Consider the following 22,301-nt stretch of genomic DNA (forward strand, 5'->3'; position numbering starts at 1 on the left):
TGCTCTATGAAGCCGCACAAAGAAAGAGTGCAGATGGCAGCTGAAAGCCACAAAGGCAAATATTCAACTAATATCTCGATGACATGCTCATTGTGTTCCGATCATACTATTTGTTATGCATGCATATTTAGCGGCGCATTTCAAATGGTGACAAAATTGCCCAGTGACTTGCTCAGCACAGACTGCGCTCCATATAAAATGTCTATGTGAGATCAGAGAGAAGTGTGAACTCAATGGGCAGCCAAAATGTAAAAAGGTCAATGTCTTTTTTCATAACTCCTAATGCATTTTTGTTTTGATGTGTTTGATAATTATAATATCAAAAATTCTGTCGTGATCTAATTTTATATTTTGCAACAAAAGGAACAAGTTCAATGAAACACAAACGTGTTGCCTACTTTTCTTTTCTTTTATGCACCAGTCAAGTTCAGAGAAAGGCTCTGAGCACCATTCTGTCAGTAACTACAGCTTGCAATATAAAAGGATAGTGAATGTATAATACTTCTTATGGTTTTAAATACCATATGTCTAAAATTAACATATATAGCATATTCATTAGCAAATATGTAATATGTGGCCATTTGAGTTTTAAAACCACTTTGAAACTATGATATCCCTGATTCACAAGCCTTTGTACGTTGAATCTGGAGCTGCTTATAAAGAGTATCCTCAACACTCACAGACACATCCCTGGAGATGGAAGATTAATGTATATAATTTTCTTGTAAACAAGGGAGACAAAACTGCGTATTGATACTTAACTTAAAATACTGCATATTTTTTCATATTTTTCCCCTGGACTTAATCTGACTAATGAATGTTATGTTTAGATATAACATGAAATTGTTCATATTCATAGTGATTCATTATACTATATAATAAACTGACTTTTGTGCTTTTGCAGTTTAGTGCATTACGTCTTCTACACATTTCAAAATGTCTCAAAACTCTGTATGAAGAAGAACTCTTACATTTTCCTTCACAAGATACAGCCACTTGTGTGTGACAAAAGAGCATTGATCATGGACGTATGGAAATCGAATTGATATCATGTGGAGATATATATATATATTGAATTCTGACAAAACTGTATCATTGCATTCTACTGTTTACCAAACCCTTAAAACAATGTTCACAGATATAGTTATGTGAGCCTGTTGTGTGCTTTGCTGATTTGGATTTTGGATTCGAATCTAAATGAGAGGAGTTAATATTTGTCTAACATTTTGTGTTCTTTGAATACATACATAAATAAGAAAAGGTTCATGAAAATGAATATTCTACACTATTATATAGTTGAAGAAAAGGAAGCCGCACATAAATGTTTTTTTGTAATGTTGCTCCGCAAAATCCTATAGAATGCTTCAAAATCATAATTTAGTCTTGGTCTAAACGCACAATTCTGTGTCAAATTAATGGATTACCTCTTTCCTTATGTACAAGACTGTAAATAACAACCTGGGCAGACGGTCACAGTGTGTGAGGCGGAATACAAATACATGGTATGTTTGAGGCTGGTACTTTTGATACATGGTGATGTCATGGCTAATTCATAATCAGGTGATATGCGGTTTCCAGTGGTTTGGGCCACAAGTGTTGTAAGACTCACTGATGAGCAACCAGCTGTATTGCTTTGCCTGGAATTTCCCACAGTAAGCCATTAAACTTATAGCATTTATCTTTAATAAATCATTTCGATAACATTTAACAATTACATAACATTTGCACATTTGAACAGTTGGTACAAATGCCTGCAGCTTTCACTGTGCAAGGCATCAAATACTCTTAACTTGTAGAACTGAAGGGAGAGACAAACTAGGTCCTTTTCAAATGAGAACACAAATACTTTTTAATCTGAGGTCAGATGTGTATCCATCTTTGGCCTGTTTTTGGATTCATGATGTGTGTCTTGTATTGCAGTGCGTGGTTTGTGACCTGTCTTTTCTGTAAAAGTTATTGAGAATTTGCCCTGGCTCAAATATTGTAGTGTGTGACATAAGCTCATGAAACATAGTTGTTCTTATCAAATACATCTAAATGAATAATAATACATTTCACACTGAGCGTTTTTAGGATCACCACTCCACAGACCTGACCTGTAACTTGTTTGAGCACTGATTGTGCTGTCTGCTTGTCTCGGGGATAGTTTAGATTAATATTATATTGTGTAATTCTATGCTAAGAAACATGTAAACAAGCAAGTAGCAGACACTCTACCAGAAAAGTTACATAGTGCATCTTTAATACAGTAAATATTGTTGCTCTAGCTGTTTCCAAAATGGTTCAGTGGCTATTTCGTCCATGCTATTGTGAGTGATTGTAGCCTTGTTAAATTCCATTTTGTTTGTGGCCAAAGCGCCGGGCCACCTTCAGGCATGTGAAGGTAGAGAAAAGAGTCAGTGTGTAGTGGGAGCGGTCCAATTTTTCATCCTTATTGCCCCTGACATATCCAAAGTGGCAGAGGGGCGTCCACAGTGAGATGGGAGAAGAAATAGAGGTGTGCTGCTTGGTTGAACTGGATCCTACTTCTTTTATGTGGTTGAAGGGCTAAGCAGGTTCTAATTTTCTTGGTTAAAACAATGCAATTTATAACCACAGAAAGGATCGATAGTGGGACACTGCATTTTAATGTACATACATGATATACATACTGTAAACATGCTGGATTGTAGCCAATGCCATGGGCTAATTTCCACCGCATTCACTCTCATTCATACACCAGAATACATGGACATTGGAGGCAGGGTAAAGTCTCTTGCCCAAGGACACGTATATTTCACCCTGGAGAGACTCAGACACAAAAGCAGAAAAGATGTTTTAGCAAACTTTATTGCAAAGTTTATTTGGCGCTCAGACCCCTGTGGAAGGTGTAGCGATCATGGGCACTCCATGATCTGATTGAATTAGATACCTTCCCCCCTGGAGCCTGAAGACTGGTGGTGGTAGATGTGAAGAGAAGGTAGAGGATGAGGGGAATGCAGAGGAGGAGCAGGGGAGGTGGTGGGTCGCAGAAAAATTCTGCCAAGCAAAAACACATATATAACAATTTTCGTTAGATTTATTTGTCAATTCCAAAATAGTGTTTGGATGCATAGAAGGGGGTGCAAAAAACTCTGCCAAGCTAAAAAATAATACATTTAAATTAAAACAAAAACAAAAAAAATCCAGAGGGGGGCGCCCCAGGCACCCGCCTATACGGCCTAGTGGAAGGGCCGGCCCTGTATGTTAGTGTGGCTTCCCAAAAAATACTTTTAAAATGCATAGGTTTAGGTTCCTTTAGTCTTATTATTCTTCCTGCTATTACATCAAACTGTAAAGTGTGAAGGGCATTTGGCTTAGCTACAGAATAATCAAATGTCAGGTACAGGACATTTGAAACACAAATTGAATTATACATACATGAGAATGTTAGTACTGTATGCTATGGCTTAAAATACACAATCTCAGTAAGTTTCATTGTGTTCAATTCCTAATAACTGAATATATCAAGTGTCAAAGTACAACAGAGGTTCTGCCATCAGTAAATAGCTTCTTCTGTCACCACTGCATAGTATCTCCAGACATTTGTCATGTTTATTGTTAGCATCTGCCAGTTCAATATGAACCTGGCCTGATGCAGGTAATTAAGTGAATACATTTTGTCCAATTCAGAATGTGTTTACACCAGATGTGTAGTAATTTACACAAGATTTGTGGTATTTACTATTTCCATTCAGAATGACTCAAACAGCTGCTATGACATAGGGCTGGGTGTGTTCACTGTCACACACTGTCATGTGCGCTGAGTGTGAAGGGCACTGTCAAGGTGACTCTGGGATGGGATGGTCGTGAGGCTGAGAGGACGTTTGCAGGAGGGATCGTTCATTCCTCATTTGTAACTGTTTGCTTCATCTTTTGGTTTGGTGGTCGAGATTAGGATCTCTTGTTATAATTACTGCTCACTGAGGCAGCCTAATTCTGCCACAATGATAGCATCAGACCGCCAGGTGCTCCAGTGGGTTTGAGGCACCAGCTGCCCAGTCCTATGTTCCGGTGAGCTGGTGAGAAGGCACTGACACTGTAATGTGATACATGTCAGTCCATTGACTGGCTCCTGGAGAGTCGCCAATACCTGTTCTTCATTTTTGCCCTCACTCAATACAGGAAGAAATCTTGTTGATCAAGCATGAATGTCTTGTATGTATAATACCTTATTTACTGGTATTTAGGTAGAGCATAAGGCCCTCGCCATTCTCTCCCCAAAAAATCAATACCTAATCGATACCAAAACAAAAGTACATCCAAAGTTGGACTTTTCCTGATTATTTTATGCATTTCAACACCCTTTTTTTTAGAAACAAATGCTAGTGAATTAAGTTGGGGTAAACACTGTACTTTTCAGCTCCAAATGATGGTTGAGAGTGAGTTGAAAGCAAATTTACTGAAATGCTTATGGCGCAAATGTGTTATCAGTCCGCTACAGGCAGCTTCTGGATCTAAGGGACCTGGCTCATTGATTCAAATACAATTGAAAAAACATTACTGAAATATATTACTAATATTTAGGGGTGTAGCACCACATTCTGGGCCCTAGGTATAAACTTCCTCGGTGGGCCTTTAATACGTTGGCCTCTAATATATAATCTAGTGCCTATATGATCTATATTAGTTATCATAATTACGCATAACAATACTTTATGTCCATCCTGTTAAGAGTGTTACAGTAATCTTTGTTTTGGCAATACAAAATAAAAACTACCAGATCAATTTCACTGGAATCTGGAAATGTATTAATTATATAAGAACAAACACTAAATGCAGATTATAATCTTTAGTTAATTTGTGTGTGCCATCACAAAGTCTTCTGAACAATGTGAATGCAGCTTTGAGTGCAATCCTTACCACAACCATCACTGAAAGCAATGAGCTTATTCACACTCCTGCAGTGATCCTAGAGATACTTGGCTATAAAGGCAACCATGAGAAACAATACCCACCATGAAAACCAAGGTTTCAAGGCAGTGTGGAGAGAAGTGGACCAACTGACAGCAGCCGAGAGGGGTCCAATGAAAAAACGAGTGCCTAAGAGGTAAAACCAGATTCCCATACCTGGAGCACTCAAAACTGCCAAACAAATGCTTCAAGCCTTGGCCAGCTGCCTAAAGAGGTACACAAGAGACAATGAAGCCAGACGAATAAACCGGCTGTTTGCAACTCAACTTGTGAAAGTGTACACAATGGCAGGGTAATAACAGCAGAGCAGACCCACAAAGGGAAAGTCCTGGAAAAGCATATGGGAAAAGGCATCTCACAACAGTGATGCTCAGTGGCTAATGTCTCTGAGAGAGGACCACAGCAAGTCCTAAGAATCTAGCTCAACGGCTTGAACAAGTCCAGGACAATAAACAGCTACGCCCTGCCAGTGATTAGATACCCTACAGGATTATTAAGCCAAAGCAAGAGATATAAGATAAGATAAGATAAGATATTCCTTTATTGTCCCACATGGGGAAATTTCATTGGTGCAACGCAGGTAGATACAGAGGTAGATACAGAAGAACAGATCACTTATAGGAAGTCTGAAAAACACTTTCAGTAGAAGATCTCCTATAAATAAATAAAAACTCCCATAGACAAATAAATAAATAAATACCATTGCATGTGATCCCGACAGTAATTGCACATGAATATGTGTCACGACAGCACATAGATTGCACATGAATATAGGCCACAGACATCAGAACACAAAAGCTCCTAACCGTGCATGGAAGGTTCCACCCCCAAAACCAGCACCCTGAGGCTGTACACTAGTCATAAGGAAGGAGGCCGAGGAATAGTGAGCATGAGAGCCACTATCCAAGACGAAACATCCAAGATCCACAAGTACATCAAGGGCAAGGCCCCAACAGATGACATGCTCAATCAATGTCTCAGGCAATGGAGAACGGAGGAAGAGGTGCTGGAGGAGGGACCATCTTGGTAGGACAATCCCCTACATGGGATGTACCACCGGAACATGAAGTGGCTGATATCAAGAAACCATACCAATGGCTAGAGTGGGCTGGACTGAAGGACAGCACAGAGGCGCTCATCAGGGCTGCACACAAACATGCACTGAGCATCCGAGGCATAGACTGTACAAAGAGGCCCCTGAGACTAGAGCTGGGTTGAAAAAAATCGATTTTCCGATTTTTAATTGATTCGCATATTAATGACCGATTATCGATTCGTACGTCCAAAGATCTTTTTTTTTTTATTAAAAAAAAAAGATTATTATTTTTTTTTTTTTAAATGCTCAACGTTTACATTTTATACTTCCAGTTTCAGTACTGGCAGTGTGTGAGCAGTTTTAAAATAAAAATCCTTTTGGTAGCAACCGCTTTTGGGTGAATTTTTAATTATTTTCAAGCATAATAATAATGCACTGGTTAGTGTCCCAGTAGAATCCACTGTTGCAGATGTAGTCACCTCAATGATGTCCTCCATTTATTGTCCTGAATTATCTTTCTTGAAGGTAGATTGACCCTTAACCTTTTCATCAGTCTTCCATCAGTAACTACCAATAATTGTAAGATTTGCTGTTTAATATTGATATAATACTAGTTTTAATATGTTGCTTCTCTACACAATCATGAAGTGAAGGAAACGGTTCAAATACATTTTTCATTTTTAATAACATTAACCCCCGGATCGAATCGAAATCAGATCGAAATCGGAGCGAATCGGATGAGATCTGAGAAATCGAAAAAAAAACGATTTTGAAACGTAAAAATCGGAATCGATTCGATTCTTGAAATTTGAATCGAAACCCAGCTCTACCTGAGGCCATCCAGAACATAACTGCTGGGTGTAAGATGCTGGCAGAGAGTGCCATAACCATGCTGGCATAGTGTACATAAACCCCAAGGCCAAAGTGAGAAACGGATCCAAGGGTGGTAGAGAATGACCGAGTCTATATCCTGTGGGACCTCCTGATACAGACTGACAGAATGGTAATGGCAACCAACCAGAAATTGTATTAGAAAACTGTAGTGATTGATGTTGATGTGGCAAAACCAAGTGATGGCAGCATCAGGGAAAAGGAACATAAGAAACGGGAGAAATACCAAGGGCTCAGAGAAAAGCTGGCTAAGGCTTGGAAGCTGAAGGTAAAAATGGTGCCCTTGTTCATTTGAGCTCTCGGGGCAGTGGCCCCCAAACTAGAGTCCATTTCAGTTAAAAAAAAAGGGAGTGTCTGCAGTGCAGCGTCACGCGGCCGAAACTGCCATGTTGTTTTTGTGCCGGCCGCGCGCCGCGGCTCCTGAAACTGCGCAGCTATTTGACCGCGTTTTAGCGCCGTTTTAGACCGCGCTGGGTTAAGGTTAGGGTTAGGGTTAAGGTTAAGGTTAGGGTTAGGGTTAGGGTTAGGGTTAGGGTTAAGGTTAGGGTTAGGGTTAGGGTTAGGGTTAGGGTTAAGGTTAAGGTTAAGGTTAAGGTTAAGGTTAAGGTTAAGGTTAAGGTTAAGGTTAAGGTTAAGGTTAAGGTTAAGGTTAAGGTTAAGGTTAGCCATGACGCTATAAGAGAAGTCCCGCGGTTCCTGAAACTGCGCGGCCATTTAACCGCGGGCCGCGGCACTGCAGCCACGGCCCAAAAAAAAATGCAATGCTTCGAACAGCAAAAATACTGCGTAGAACCTTCAAGCTCCCTGGACTCTGGTAGAGATGATGCAACCACAGAGGGTGAAAAGGGATTTTTTTTAATAAATAGCTGTCTGTAAAGAAACCCATACGAATGTCCCCATTTGTGAACCTTTATTTGTCCACAATAAGATTCTAGTGTTGGAATGCACCGTTCAAGAACAGCAGGTGAATAGAAACATGCAATAAAAAATGTGCGTTAGGATGGAACTTTATTCACGAATAATGTGGACATGAAAATGTGTGTAGTTGACATCGGCTGACCTTGAAACCTCTGTGTTTGGACACCAACTGTGTTGCTAAGGTAATTTAATTACCATCCCTCCTCGACCAGGGGTAATTAACTGCTCACAAAATCCCCTCTAATCCCCCTTCTGAGTGCTCCAAGTAGAGCCAGTCCACTGTAGTGCCGAGTCTTCCTTCTTTGTCCCACTCAAAAATCAAAAAGCATTTTGATTTTATAAAAAAAACAAAAACAAAGCTGAGTATATGCTTCTATCATAGGTAGAAAAGTAAATAAATCAAATTGATTCAAATCAATTGATTGATTGAAATTACTTTCAAATGGAAGTTGAAACATCTTGATTTTAAAAACATTGTCCAAAGGAATACATCTGAAGCTTTCCATACTACAGACCACACCTGGAAGACTTCTGTCATTGGTCCAAATTAATTCATCTCTCTATCTCAATCTCATATGTGTCAAGGGGACTCTCTAGTCAAAATGGCCTATCATCTCTCCATATAAATGTCATAATTATCACTGCTGGGGAGGAGGGGAGGTGACCTCTGAGCTGCAGCGCCCTGGCACTGCAGTTACTCCAAGACACGGCTGCAATATTCAAGCATCTGAAGAGAAGAGTGTCTACTGTACTGTACTGTACATTTTCTGCTAGACGAAAGGCAGAATTTTGTGGAAAGCTGTAAAATTGTCATCAAGTGCTTGATGAAAATATTATTTTATTGTAACTTATGAAATGCTGCAATTATTGAAGTAAATATGGAGGAAGTGCACTGATTCTGGAACATGAGCGAAAACGGCTGGCTGCTGAAAGCTGCACCTGTGTCGACGCAAAAGAATTCCCATGAATAGCTTTATATTTGAACATCCACTTATCCACCAATGAAGCTGTAAGTGATTGGTGGCAGTTTTCCGAGGAGTGAACATGGAGAGAGGCCATAAATAGGGCTAACACTATTTGCAATTAGATTCCTCTATGTGGAAGAGCATGTTTGTCCTTCCTGCTGCTGTCAGACTTTATAACAAACACTGTTAGTACTGAACACTCGCAATACTGACCTAACCTAATACTGATGTGCAATTCTGTCATATGTGCAATTGCTGTTGGAATTCATGTGCAATTCATGTGCAATTACTGTGAAATTCATGTGCAATCTATGTGCTGTCGTGACACATATTCATGTGCAATTACTGTCGGGATCACATGCAATGGTATTTATTTATTTATTTGTCTATGGGAGTTTTTATTTATTTATAGGAGATCTTCTACTGAAAGTGTTTTTCAGACTTCCTATAAGTGATCTGTTCTTCTGTATCTACCTCTGTATCTACCTGCGTTGCACCAATGAAATTTCCCCATGTGGGACAATAAAGGATTATCTTATCTTATAAAACTGAAATGTGTTGACCTCCCTAAAATATGGCACATACACTAGCCTGGATTTAATTAAGTAAATAGGTAAAAGCCGCCAATTGGATAATTAATTAAAATGAATGTTCAGCAGTATTATGTACCCAAAGAAAGATTTCAGCAGATTAGCTGTAAATAATGAATTAGGATGTTCCATCAGCAGTGACTTTTCTTCCCTGATGGCACATATAAGCATTTTCCAAGATGATAATGGTTTCACTGGAATTCACTTGGAGAATGTTCAAGGAGCCTGAGACAGTGTTTTCCCTCATGCTGACCACTACATTGTCCAGACCTACGCTAAAAAAACAACATAACAAACAATTTTCTTGGCTGTATTATGTACTTTAAACACTCCACATCTAAACCAGCCTCCAGTTATATATTAAAGCACGTCACGTCCTCATTGTATGCAGGGCGTGAGCCGTCTCATTAAAGGCAACATTATATGTAAATTATGTCTATAGTTATTTGACAAAATGCACATGAAGTCTAGCTCCTGGGAAATCTACGCCCAAAGGCTGGAGTCTCCCATTGGATTTTCATATATAGGGCTTGCTTTGATTGTGTAAAAAGTATAAATGATTTACACACTGAGAGATAAATGTATTAATTTACCTTGTATTTTTTCAGACACATTCTAGTAAACTGTCTGTAAGTGGGAGTGGGGTCAAGAACTTAGCAGCTATTAATGTCAATGTAATTTACTTGCTTTTTGAAAGCTCTTCCTCTCTTTTAGTGCATGAATCAGGCCAGTTATTAGCTATGTCCAGAGGTGAATATTCAAATGTGTCTGACATTTTGAAAAGTGTCCGTTTGGCATGTGTATTCCAACTTCTCTTTCTTCTAAATGCCATTCTGTTATTTTCATCTCTCTTCCACCTTGTTGATTCCTTTTTCTTCTTCGTTTTTTGTTCCATCTGGCCTGACGTGACTGACAGCCTTTGATTTGAAAACCCTTTCCTCTTTTTTTATTTGTCACTTTTCCCCCTTAATTTCAACATGCTATCGCCCTGATGCTGATTGCTTATTGCAATGGAAAATCATTTGGCGCTTGAATGTCCTTAATTTACTGTGCGTTTTCACATGCATAGTTGATAAGTTTCTAAATAAAGTTTCTAAATAAAGGTCCTGCAACTTTTCGACCTGAGAGCTTGTCGGAATTAGTGAATGGCATGATCTGGGTATCCCTGTAAGTGACAATGGGCCAAAGCTGGAATGAGGATGATACATCGATATCTGATGTCGTCGCTCATCAACCGGAGAAGGAAAGTTTGTCCTCTCCAGGTCGATGGAGAATCCCTGCCTGAAGTGGAAGAGTTCAAGTATCTTTGGATCTTGTTCACAAAGGAGGGTAGGATGGAGCGTAAGATTGACAAAGGGCTCAGTGTAACTGCCGAAATAATGCCCACTGTATTGGTCTGGCGTGGTTGAGAAGGAGCTAAGCCCAAGGCAAATTTCTTAATTACCCATCTATTTTCCAACTCTCACCTCTGACTTTTGGCTCGTGACCAAAGGACAAGTTCGCTGATACATGCAATTGAAATTAGTTTATCCTCAAAGCGTAGCTGGGACTCTCTCAGAGTAAAACCGCTGCTCCTCCCTGGAAGGTGTTAGCAACCTTTACTGACTGAAGGAGGCTTCAGAGAAGCCCTTCTCTAAGGGTTTCCAACCTTTTTTTTTTGTAAGTACCCCTAATAAGATTGGGGTTCTTAAACATCTTGGTCCGAAACCAACATCATACTCAGGTCTGAAATTAATAAATATAATGTTATGATATCATTGTATTAGATTTTTGCTATTTTAATAATAATAATTAAAATAAGAAATAATTTGTTCTTAGGCGGACTTCATTTTCAATGTGTCGCATTTAATGAGATACCTATTATGATTATACAAATATTCTTTTGTATTAATGATTTTTGTTGGTATTGCCTCCTCGACCCCTGTATTCACAGCAGCTTTATGCGTGTACGTCTATGAGATGGAGAAAGCAACGCTCGATAGGTTTGTGTCAGCCTGTTTCAAACACCTTCATCCGCCTAAGCTGTCCTAAATTGACAGTGGTCTGCGATAGAAATCCCACTAACCCATCTACGTGCCCCTAGTAACGGTGCACGGTGGCTGCTCTAAGCCATAGGAAAGAAGCAACAAAGCTGCAGATTGTTTGGCACACCGCAAACTTTGCCAAAAATTCAATGTTTCCAAGTCTGGCCTCTGACGCTTGAAACTCGCGGCAGAAATGCTCGGCGGCCTAGACATGCTCCCACCATAGACTTTGCATGTAAACTCGACGCCTTTGACGCTCTGGCCTGAACGCTAGAAGGTCATCCAGCCACGTGGGAATATGCAAGGGAGAAGGCAACGGGTTCCGGACAAAATAGTCTCGCTGTCCAGATTCGAACCGAAGCCCGGACTTTTAAACCCGAAACCCTTCCAAGTACCCACTGGTAAGTGATCACATTCCCCCGGCATTCCCTTTAACCCTGGTTGGGAAACACTACCCTTGAGGAAACACTGAAAGGAATATGTGTACAGGGTTAGAGTTTAAATGGCAGCATCTTACAAACACATTGAAACACTCAATACAATAACTATCCTCAGCTGTCTCCCCATTTGAAGGGACCATTAATCTCCAAACTAATTTCAAAAAGTGTTTAAAACAGGGCTGGCAATTTTATTGTGCTATTATCACATTAACATTATTCATTATGATGGAGCTAAAAATATGTATGATGAAACCCATGTTTCATTTTGGGCTTGAGCTCTTTCTAACCTATGTTAAACTTAAGTAGATGGGTCGTACAACACGAGACTCCGGGACGGACTGGGCTGGTGGCTCTGGTTCTGCCGACTGTGGTGACTTTCCTCTGCTTGGTGCTCTTTGTTTGTGCGGTGCGGTGGCGTGATTTGCGTGTGTTTAGTTTACTTTGGCTTGCGGCCAAGGAGAGGCAGGAGAGTTTGTTGTCAAAGTGTTACATGCATCCCCACCTCATTGTTAAAATGTTCACAAAATATGCTGTTTGTCCACTCATGCTGTAAAGTACCAGTAAGCAATAAGCAAAATATGTACCGTATTTTCCGGACTATAAGTCGCACCAGCCAAAAAATGCACAATAGAGAAGAAAAAAACATAAATAAGTTGCACTGGAGTATGAAATGCGGTTGCAAGTGTGAAATTAACAAATAATATAAAATATACATATACTTATACTCCGGAGCAACTTATAAGTATAAATATAAGTATAAGTCGCACCACGGCCAAAACTATGAAAAAAGGTGCGAAAATATGGCATTTGAAATGCAAAATATGTTATACGTGTATGTTTACGTTTCCACGGAGATAAGCTTGTGGTGGTGTGTGTAGGTTTCATCCTCACCAGGCTAAGGTGTTGGTGTTAGTACAACTTTGCTACGTCCATAGAGGATAGCGTTCACCACTCAGCATATCCTTTCCACTGCCCATTTAGAGTTGAACTAAGGACTGCTCTTCCCTTTTCCTCATAAGTGATGCTTGTCTGCTGCAGCCCGACATACTGAGCCCACTGAACCTGAGCTGATGCACAGGGAGCAAGCTGCGCTGAATCCGGCGGGGAGTTAGCTGCTAATCATTAACACTGGCTCCTGTTTGTTTTACCGACGTCTGGCCTATGTCTGTTAGCGTTTATGTGTTTGGGTTGTCAATGGAGTCATGTATCCCGGTGTGCTTTATGGCCCTTAGTACTTTATTTACATGTAGGGGCTTGTTTCAGACATGCAAGCTTGCACATGCTTTTTAAAATTATAAAATGATCATATAATGATATATAACAATGATCATAACACAATCAATGGTGTGTTTAAGGATTAAGTAATATCTTTTCTATCTGTTTTAAGCAATATTTTAAATCAAATTGTCCACTTTTTCTTTTTGCTCCCAGCAGGTGATAATACCATAATCATTCTCTTTCAATCAAAGAAAGAAAACACTGTCTGTCTGTCAGCTCCCACAGCCCACATGGTGAAGGGGGTTCGGGGATAACGTGCGGGCTGCTATAGGAGCCTGTGTTCTCATTAGAACACACAGTGACAGTGAATGAGGGGGTGAGCAGCAGTGTTGACAGCCAGTCGGAGCCAAGCTAAAATCTAAATTTACCTAAGTCACACCTGACATTTGGTGCTCTTAGTTAACCAAATGCTCCCTCTCACTGAACATAAACTAATGTCCTAAAATTATCATACAATAAAGGACTTTTGTACCACTCAAAAGACTATACTATGTGGGCTTGAATATCAACATGTAATAGTTAGCACTGAGACATGAAGCACTTAATACGTTCAGTTCAATACAACGAGCAGTTGAAATTAAATGATTATGTTCAACTGTTCAAATGTCATTACAATTAGTCTGTTTGTGACTCTGTTGTGATTGGATTTAATGGGTGGTAGGAGTTGTAATAGTTTCCAGATGGGCAGTAGGCTCCAAAACAAAGTGGTAAATATCTATATTCATTTCCAGTCATAGATGAATAATGAGTGAAACGTTGCATGTGTCTGTATGTGTCACGCTGATTAAACAGAACAATGTGATCAGCTGCCAATATTGATTTACACTGGTCAATTTAGAGCTTGAATACCCCGTATGTTCTGAGGCATTTTAATCATGATTTGTCAGTAATTTGATTGACAGTACCTCATCTGTTGGGGGTACACAACAGTTTTTAGGGCTGGTTACCTTTCAGTTGTCTTTGGTATCAATACTCCTATATCTGGTACAGGTATGGAATAATATATATTTTTTGTGTGCCTATGCTGTGTTTATTCTTTTAGGGTTCTATGGTTATGTTCCTCATAAAAGAGTATTTCTTTGAGCAAAGCCAGAAGTTTATTTCGAGGGCTAGGTACCAGTGCAGTACAGTACATAAAAAGTACTACTGGTACTGAAAACTGGTAATTTTTTATTTCCAAACAAGGTAATAATAACCATCACAAAACATTTTCGGTACAAGTATAACCCTAACTTTCTTCTCTACCACAGAGAGACTTTTACACAGTACAAGCTGTGACAAATGATAACCAAACACTTATAAAGCACTGCTGTCATCTTATAACTTTTAGGAAACATTTTACAATAAATCCCAACTGCCAACAGATGCTTTTTTGAAGATCTGTTATTTACTTCCTCTTAATCGTATGCCTAATTGCTGTATGTTCCGCGGCACTTCCATTGACAGGAAGTCCCGTCCGATCAAATAGCTCAAATTGGACTGGACTTGTTCCAGCCCACCTCCTCCTGTTGCCTTTGCGTGTGCTGCCCCCTCCCTGAGAGCGCTAAGAGCCACATCTGGTGAGAGGGAGGACGAGGCGAGGGGACGACCAGGCTGCTCCTTGAGGCTGGGCATTAGCATACACTTACTCTGGGAATGCCCTTGACTAGCCGTCTCGAGTGTGGGACGTGAGCCGATTTGAACACCCTAACAGGACTTGATTGAGAAACGGGAGAACGAGCACATCGGGAATACAGATACAGTACATTATGTTTGTAAGCAATCTTTGAAACACGAGCGATAAAATACAGTTAACGATATTTGTCTGATTGGCATAATAGATTTCAGTTTTGATTTGAAGTAAAACGTGGCTGTAATACTTAGTCAGTGATGTGTGGGATTCATTATATTCCATTTGATTGGTATTTATTTTGGTGTGAGTGGGTAGGGCCAAATTTGCCTGGACAAAAGTGGATGCAGGGATACAGGGGATCCGTGTGCATTTTGTTTGTCAGCTCCAAAGAGATGGAGATGGGGGGTGGGGCTGGAGTAGGTGGGCGGGAAAAGAGTGTCACAGACAGAGAGAGAGCAGGAAAGAGAGAGAGAGAGCGGGAGGGAGGGGGAGGAGGAAGAGAGCTCCTTGTTACAGAGCTGTTGACTGAGTGTGTGGTCGCCAGAGCGCTCCTCGAGCTGTTGTGTGAAAAAAGGAACATTTCTGCTTTCTGAGACGTTGTTTTGTGTGTTTTTTTTCTTCCTGAAGTGCCACATTCAGGTCCCTCCATCAAAGCAGAAGTTGTCTCTTAACCCCTTCCTGGGATTGTAAGGAGGACCCAGGGAGAACTGTGAGCTGCCAGGTAAGAATCCTCTCTATTCTCATCAGAGCCTACGCTGACAGCATGTGCTCCCTGCTGCTGGGTTAAAAATAATACCAGTGCATGTACATGAATGTGTGTGACTACTATTTTAGAGACGTAACATAACTGTGCTTTGAAGACAGTTTTCCGTGCAAAGAGAGGAGAGGGAGGTATTTTTGGGGAGTAGCTCATGCAAGATGACAGATGTCAAGGGATGTCACATTCACAATGTCACACATGACACAAGGCATTAAGATTACAGACCCTCCTTTTCAACAGTTGGTTGTATTTTCATCTTGAACAATGCTTAAATTTACTTCTATAATCACCATTTGCCTATTTTTTATTGTGACAGAAAACTTCTGTAAAGAAAAAATGCAGTTTAAGGAAGTATTTTTATGATATTATGATGTGAATTTGAATGCTCCGGAGCCAAATTACTTGCCAGATACTAGCTATAAAAGCAACGTTCCATCTGCAGTCCTTAATTGTACAGGTCTGTCTGAGGTGTTTCAACATTACATTAACATTCAGAAATAGGAGACAGTAGACACGTGTATTGTCCAATCTAATTCTCTGCAGCATTGGTTCAATTTTAAGAACCTGTTGTTGTTTTTTGCCTTGCTCAGCCTCACTCTGTTCTAAGAAGTTTTAGTTGAATTGAATCAGTGCTCCGTCCTCCCTGCTGTTCGTCATTTCCCCTTTGCTGTTCCTTATCTCTCTGCTCCACTTCTGTCCTCATTATACCTGATACAACTGAAATGAACAATGTCTTGTCTTGCTTCCCCCTGTCCCTTCATCTAAGCTGATGTACAGTAGGTCTCCCTCTCTCAGTGAAAAAATGCCTGGGGTCTGAACAAAGCGCCCCTATTCGCAATAACATTTACACTTTTATTATCTCCTCTCATTTAGTCACATGAAAAAGGTGTAGGTTGTTACAGTGTGGAGCTTCAAATAAACCCGTCTATTTGAGCCCATTGTCCTTCGCCTGAACAAGCAATGAAAGCCAGCACGCTCTAGTCTTTTCAAACCTAACACCTATTCACCTAATTTAACTTTCATTATGTTTCCACATCATCCTTAAGTCAGAGTCTTTTTACACGCTCTTCTCTGTAGTTAGTCACATTATTAGATGAAATGTAATTACTTACTTAAATATTTACTGTAAAGGGTGGACAATCATGTCTCCTTTCCCCGACTTGCCTTGTGCCTGCTGTTTGGGCTCTGCTGATATGATTCACAAACAGCTTAATGCATATGTGTGTCCAGAGTGTGTGAAGTGTATCCAGCTGTGAGATCTCCCATTGCATCAATAGTTAATGAGGATCTCTGGCACTGGCTCACATCCCCATTCAGTGTGTTTGTTTGTCTAACTGTTGTTTGCCTTGAGTGATGCAGACTCTACTAAACTGCAGCAGATTTGAATCATCTCTTATGTTTTGACCTTCACATAACCTTGTGGTGATTCATCGGCTGTTTGTTGAGTTATTGGTGCGTTGCAACATCTCAATGCAATAAATACATTTTTTTAGAACGAAATGTACGGTCTTACAAATATAGACATGTACATTTAAAACTTATTTTTGAGGATTTTTCCACATAAGGAAGTATTTTATTTGTTATGATCCATTAAGTATTCTCTTTTGTTAAGATTTGTAAAAATTAACTACACATTAGGATAGTGCAGATTTCCTGCCCAAAGCGAGAGCTCTTTCCAGTCCACTGGCTTCAGCCCGCTCGCTCCATGACTCAGTGACTGCTCAGTTCTGATTGGCTGGCTTTTCTACTCCAGGGAAACAAGGATAGAGAGGGGCAGGCCTCCTAAGAGCAGGGATCTGACATTTATTTCATACAACAGGCCACTGGATGCACAGTGACGTTTCACAAGGATGGGAGTGGAAGTTTATTTGATTAAACAATAAGAAAGTCAAAGAAAAATAAATATATCACCCAAATGATCACTTCAGATCCATGGGTTAATGTGTTTCTCTACCACTCAAGCCTTGAAAATATATCTTTGTTCTGGTTGTGTTTCAGAACCATGGACAGCACCTCTTAAGAATGTACAGTATAAACCTCTCCTCATTGTGCACGCAGTACACCTCCCTGCACACTTAAACTGCAATAATGAATCTCTTTTAGTTCTAATAATAAATGCGTTCATCTTTTGTTCACAGATTCCATTAATCAGTGATGAGATCTAAATTAATGGGAAAGCACCCAAACTTAATTCAGTGATAATGTATGTATCTACTTGAGTGATAATGTATGTATCTAGTTCATCAAGCAGTTGCTCAGAAGAGTGAAAACTGGTACAATTGTCATTTTTTGCTCAAATTTGGGCGTTTTCCACAACAAGCGTAACATTTGGGGTGGAGGAAATGCAAATTAATTTGTTTAGAAGGTGCTGCCAGATTTATCACAACTAAAAAACCTTAAAACTCTGTTTTATAGATGGAGAGTGCAAACCTTTTCCACAGAAACCTGCAGCAATTTGTCCACAAATATGGTATTTGATTGTAATATTGTATGCTTTAAAATTACTCACAAAGTGAAATAATAGCATGTTGTTTTCAAAGCAGTGGCAGTGAAAATATACCCTCTTTACCTGCAAGACTTTGTCCCTGCCTCACACATATTCCACTGAACAGCAGCTGACACAGTGGGCTTTAGGCGTGCACATCGTCATGCGTGTGTTGCCATGATTCGTCATTCTGCATCAAAGTCCAAAGCGAAAATAGACACTCCTCGATCCAAACGCTGTGCGTCATTATTTCTTTTAAGGTTGCTACTCACACATAGGTACGGAGGTACATTTGCATGTTACGCTCTTTACAACTTTTCTCACTGCATTGGATTGGATAAACTACATTCCTCTGTTTTTGTGTGGGCATCTTGTGGGTGAACCAGTCTTAAAGTGTTGCCCGGTTTAAAATAAACAGAACGATCTGATTGTCTAAAAATCCTTTGTAGTTTTTCAGACAGTCCAGATACATAAGGGATAGAGACTCTCATCCCTTCTTGGATCTTTTTCCCTTCTGTCCAGAGCCCAAGCGGGGCTGTGTGTTGGTTCTCTATAAACTCTATAAACAAATAGATTAACAAGTCAGGCTATTATCAGAAGGTTCTGCCCGATGGGCAGGGCTTACGCAGCCCAGACTAGGCCTGTAGAGTGAGAATGACCAGATGACTTCAACTGAAAAATGTGCACTGTAATGGGAAGTGGTCTAAACCTACTATTTCTGCCATTATGAACTATATCCAAAGTGCCCATTATTTAAGATGCTTCATTTCATGAGCTCTTTAAAAAACAAAAAGTTGTAGAGAAACAAAACAGAACAAGACACAATGAGCAACAGACACCAAAACGTTTGGATTGTGTTTAAGTAATAGCACTATCAGCAGAAACACATGCAATGGTTATGTGCTAAATGAGGTCTTAAGATTGACTGAGAAAATATTTGTTTACTTTCCGTAACTTAGATTATGATGATAAGAAGCACAAGTGGAGAGAAAGAGAAGAGAGGAAGGAGAGGGAGGGAGCCGGCGGCAAACGGCAGGAGGAAAGAGAGACTGGACTTTCAGTCAAATTGTGCGTATTTAAATAAGAAAGCGATGTGAAGTGATTAAACTGTCACCCTGACTCAGTGCTTTCTCCTAAACAAGTGAGCACAACTCTTCAGAAACAAGCGCTGCCACAGGATTGGCTGTAAACCTGTTGATTTTTTTTTTGTTTTGGCACAGCCCGAATTGTAGTGTAGTGTAATAATCTATTTCAATTAATTTCAATAAAACACCTGCTTGGCCTACTCGGTATCATTTATAATGGGCTGAATACATTTTGCATTTTCTTTCTTTCTCCCGTTTCTGTAAATGTACTGAACCACTCAAAAACAGAATCAAACTGTGTATTTAGTTTACCATTACACTCCTTACAGATTCGTAATACAAGAAAAACTGAAATATTGAAGTTTGTTGTTGTTGTTGTACAGAGGCTCTCTATAGTTCCATAGTTCCTGTGTGGAGCAGGAAATGGTCTGTATTATCACTGGTGACATAGTCCAGTCTGTCCACTCCACTCTCAGCTTCTCTTACACGCACTGTATTAATGAGAGTTAATTACTCGCCATGTTCATTTAAATATGTAAGCGTCATGGAATAGGCTTGAGTCTTTTCCCCTGTGTTATTAATTTAGAACAATGTTGCTTTTCACTCTCGGCGTACCAGTTCATATTGCGACTTGTGAGTGGACTCTTGACTGATCTCTGATCTCCTCTGCAGGTTGTTTGCACTGTCCCTGGACTAAGGAAATGGGCCATCTCTTGTGTAGAGGCAATAGACTTGTGACCTGATGTGTGTTAGACAGCATCCAGACCACAGGTCAGGGGGAGTTAATTTTGTGGTGTCAAACAGAAGAGCCGAGAGAGAGTTCACATGTGCCATCGCCCTGTGACCACCGAGCTAGTGTTCCTCAACTGTGCTGCCATCAATAAATGCTACTCTGGCACAGCTTTAATTGGCCTGTTGAAAGACTGATAACAGCAGGTGGGGCTATGATTGGGCTTTATTTCAAACGTGAGAAAGCTTGGTCTTGGTAGAGCTAGAATATATTTTTCATCTTGTTTAAAATACAAACTTTAATGTGGATATTAAATATCCAGCTCCACAAGGCTGCATATTCACCAAGAAAGCCTTTTGAACAGAAATGAGGGTCGGGTACAAGGTACTGCTGCCAGTGGCCACTCAGCTCATGACGCAGCCCACAGAAAGGTACTAGGAAACTCAGCGGTACTCAACAAATGTTTTAACTGTTGCATAGCAACAACCTTTATCAAAAGATAGACCAAGAAGAGCCACGTTGCTGTTCAAACAGAAATTAAAAGGGAAATATGTACATAAAACATTGTATAAAGCTCAGTTTCAAGTGTCAGTCGTTTGTGAAGGTTTATGGTGTGTACTGTACTCTAATGTACACTAGGCTTTTCTTAACTGTATTCTAATATTCACTAAGCTTTTCTTAACTGTACTCTAATGTATACTGGGCTTTTCTTAAAGGCCGGTGTATACTGTACTCTAATGTACACTAGGCTTTTCTTAACTGTATTCTAAGGTACACTGGGCCTTTCTTAACTGTACTCTAATGTACACTGGGCTTTTCTTAAAGGCCAGTGTATACTGTACTCTAATGTACACTAGGCTTTTCTTAACTGTATTCTAATGTACACTAGGCTTTTCTTAACTGTATTCTAATGTACACTAGGCTTTTCTTAACTGTACTCTAATGTACACTAGGCTTTTCTTAACTGTACTCTAATGTACACTGGGCTTTTCTTAACTGTACTCTAATGTACACTAGGCTTTTCTTAACTGTACTCTAATGTACACTGGGCTTTTCTTAACTGTACTCTAATGTACACTAGGCTTTTCTTAACTGTACTCTAATGTACACTAGGCTTTTCTTAACTGTACTCTAATGTACACTAGGCTTTTCTTAACTGTACTCTAATGTACACTGGGCTTTTCTTAACTGTACTCTAATGTACACTAGGCTTTTCTTAACTGTACTCTAATGTACACTAGGCTTTTCTTAACTGTACTCTAATGTACACTAGGCTTTTCTTAACTGTATTCTAATGTACACTGGGCTTTTCTTAACTGTACTCTAATGTACACTAGGCTTTTCTTAACTGTACTCTAATGTACACTGGGCTTTTCTTAACTGTACTCTAATGTACACTAGGCTTTTCTTAACTGTATTCTAATGTACACTGGGCTTTTCTTAACTGTACTCTAATGTACACTGGGCTTTTCTTAACTGTACTCTAATGTACACTGGGCTTTTCTTAACTGTACTCTAATGTACACTGGGCTTTTCTTAACTGTACTCTAATGTACACTAGGCTTTTCTTAACTGTACTCTAATGTACACTGGGCTTTTCTTAACTGTACTCTAATGTACACTAGGCTTTTCTTAACTGTATTCTAATGTACACTGGGCTTTTCTTAACTGTACTCTAATGTACACTGGGCTTTTCTTAACTGTACTCTAATGTACACTGGGCTTTTCTTAACTGTATTCTAATGTACACTGGGCTTTTCTTAACTGTACTCTAATGTACACTGGTCTTTTCTTAACTGTACTCTAATGTACACTGGGCTTTTCTTAAAGGCCGGTGTGTACTGTACTCTAATGTACACTGGGCTTTTCTTAAAGGCCAGTGTATACTGTACTCTAATGTACACTGGGCTTTTCTTAAAGGCCTGTGTATACTGTACTCTAATGTACACTGGGCTTTTCTTAAAGGCCTGTGTATACTGTACTCTAATGTACACTGGGCTTTTCTTAAAGGCCGGTGTATACTGTACTCTAATGTACACTGGGCTTTTCTTAAAGGCCGGTGTATACTGTACTCTAATGTACACTGGGCTTTTCTTAAAGGCCTGTGTATACTGTACTCTAATGTACACTGGGCTTTTCTTAAAGGCTTTTACACAGAGAAGAGGACCAGTTATCACATTTAAACTCTGTCCTATGTGGCACATTGACTTGGTCTGAAGGTAAATGGAAGGTGAGCTTAAATGTTCCTTTTGGAGATGATGTTGCTGTTCTTTGATACACAAATGACACACTACTTCACCAAAGGGTGGTTTGTGTCCCCTGATTACAGAGAAAAGTATCACACTAACCGTCACAGCACTTGAAAAAGGCAAGTGACTTTACATTATTATTTTTCTTGTTGGAGAAAGGTCATATTTGAAAAGCCTGTTAAAAGGCAATCAGTGCCTTTTCAGCCGAAACAAAACGAGAATACTGTCACACAGCAACACACAGGACTTTAGATCAGACTTTATTCAGTGATCATTGCTCTACAGTATGTTGCTGTCTCACACTTT

At 39.8% G+C, this 22,301-nt stretch overlaps 1 protein-coding gene across 8 annotated transcripts in view; it reads left to right on the top strand.

Annotated features, from left to right (window-relative positions):
* Positions 1 to 22,301, top strand: part of syt1a (synaptotagmin Ia) — a 108,502-nt gene that overhangs the window by 35,185 nt on the left and 51,016 nt on the right. For 4 of the 8 annotated variants that reach the window (XM_072453671.1, XM_072453676.1, XM_072453677.1 and 1 more), the window contains exon 1: positions 15,195 to 15,407. The gene's annotated coding sequence lies outside the window, so the exon portion shown is untranslated. Of the gene's footprint in view, positions 1 to 15,188; positions 15,408 to 22,301 lie in introns of those variants that run through there. The other 4 variants (XM_072453674.1, XM_072453675.1, XM_072453672.1 and 1 more) reach the window with 2 other exon arrangements.

This window comes from Eucyclogobius newberryi, unplaced genomic scaffold (genome assembly GCF_026437365.1).
Source record: "Eucyclogobius newberryi isolate DKJ021-1_F unplaced genomic scaffold, fEucNew1.0.hap1 SCAF_2, whole genome shotgun sequence".
NCBI lineage: Eukaryota > Metazoa > Chordata > Actinopteri > Gobiiformes > Gobiidae > Eucyclogobius > Eucyclogobius newberryi.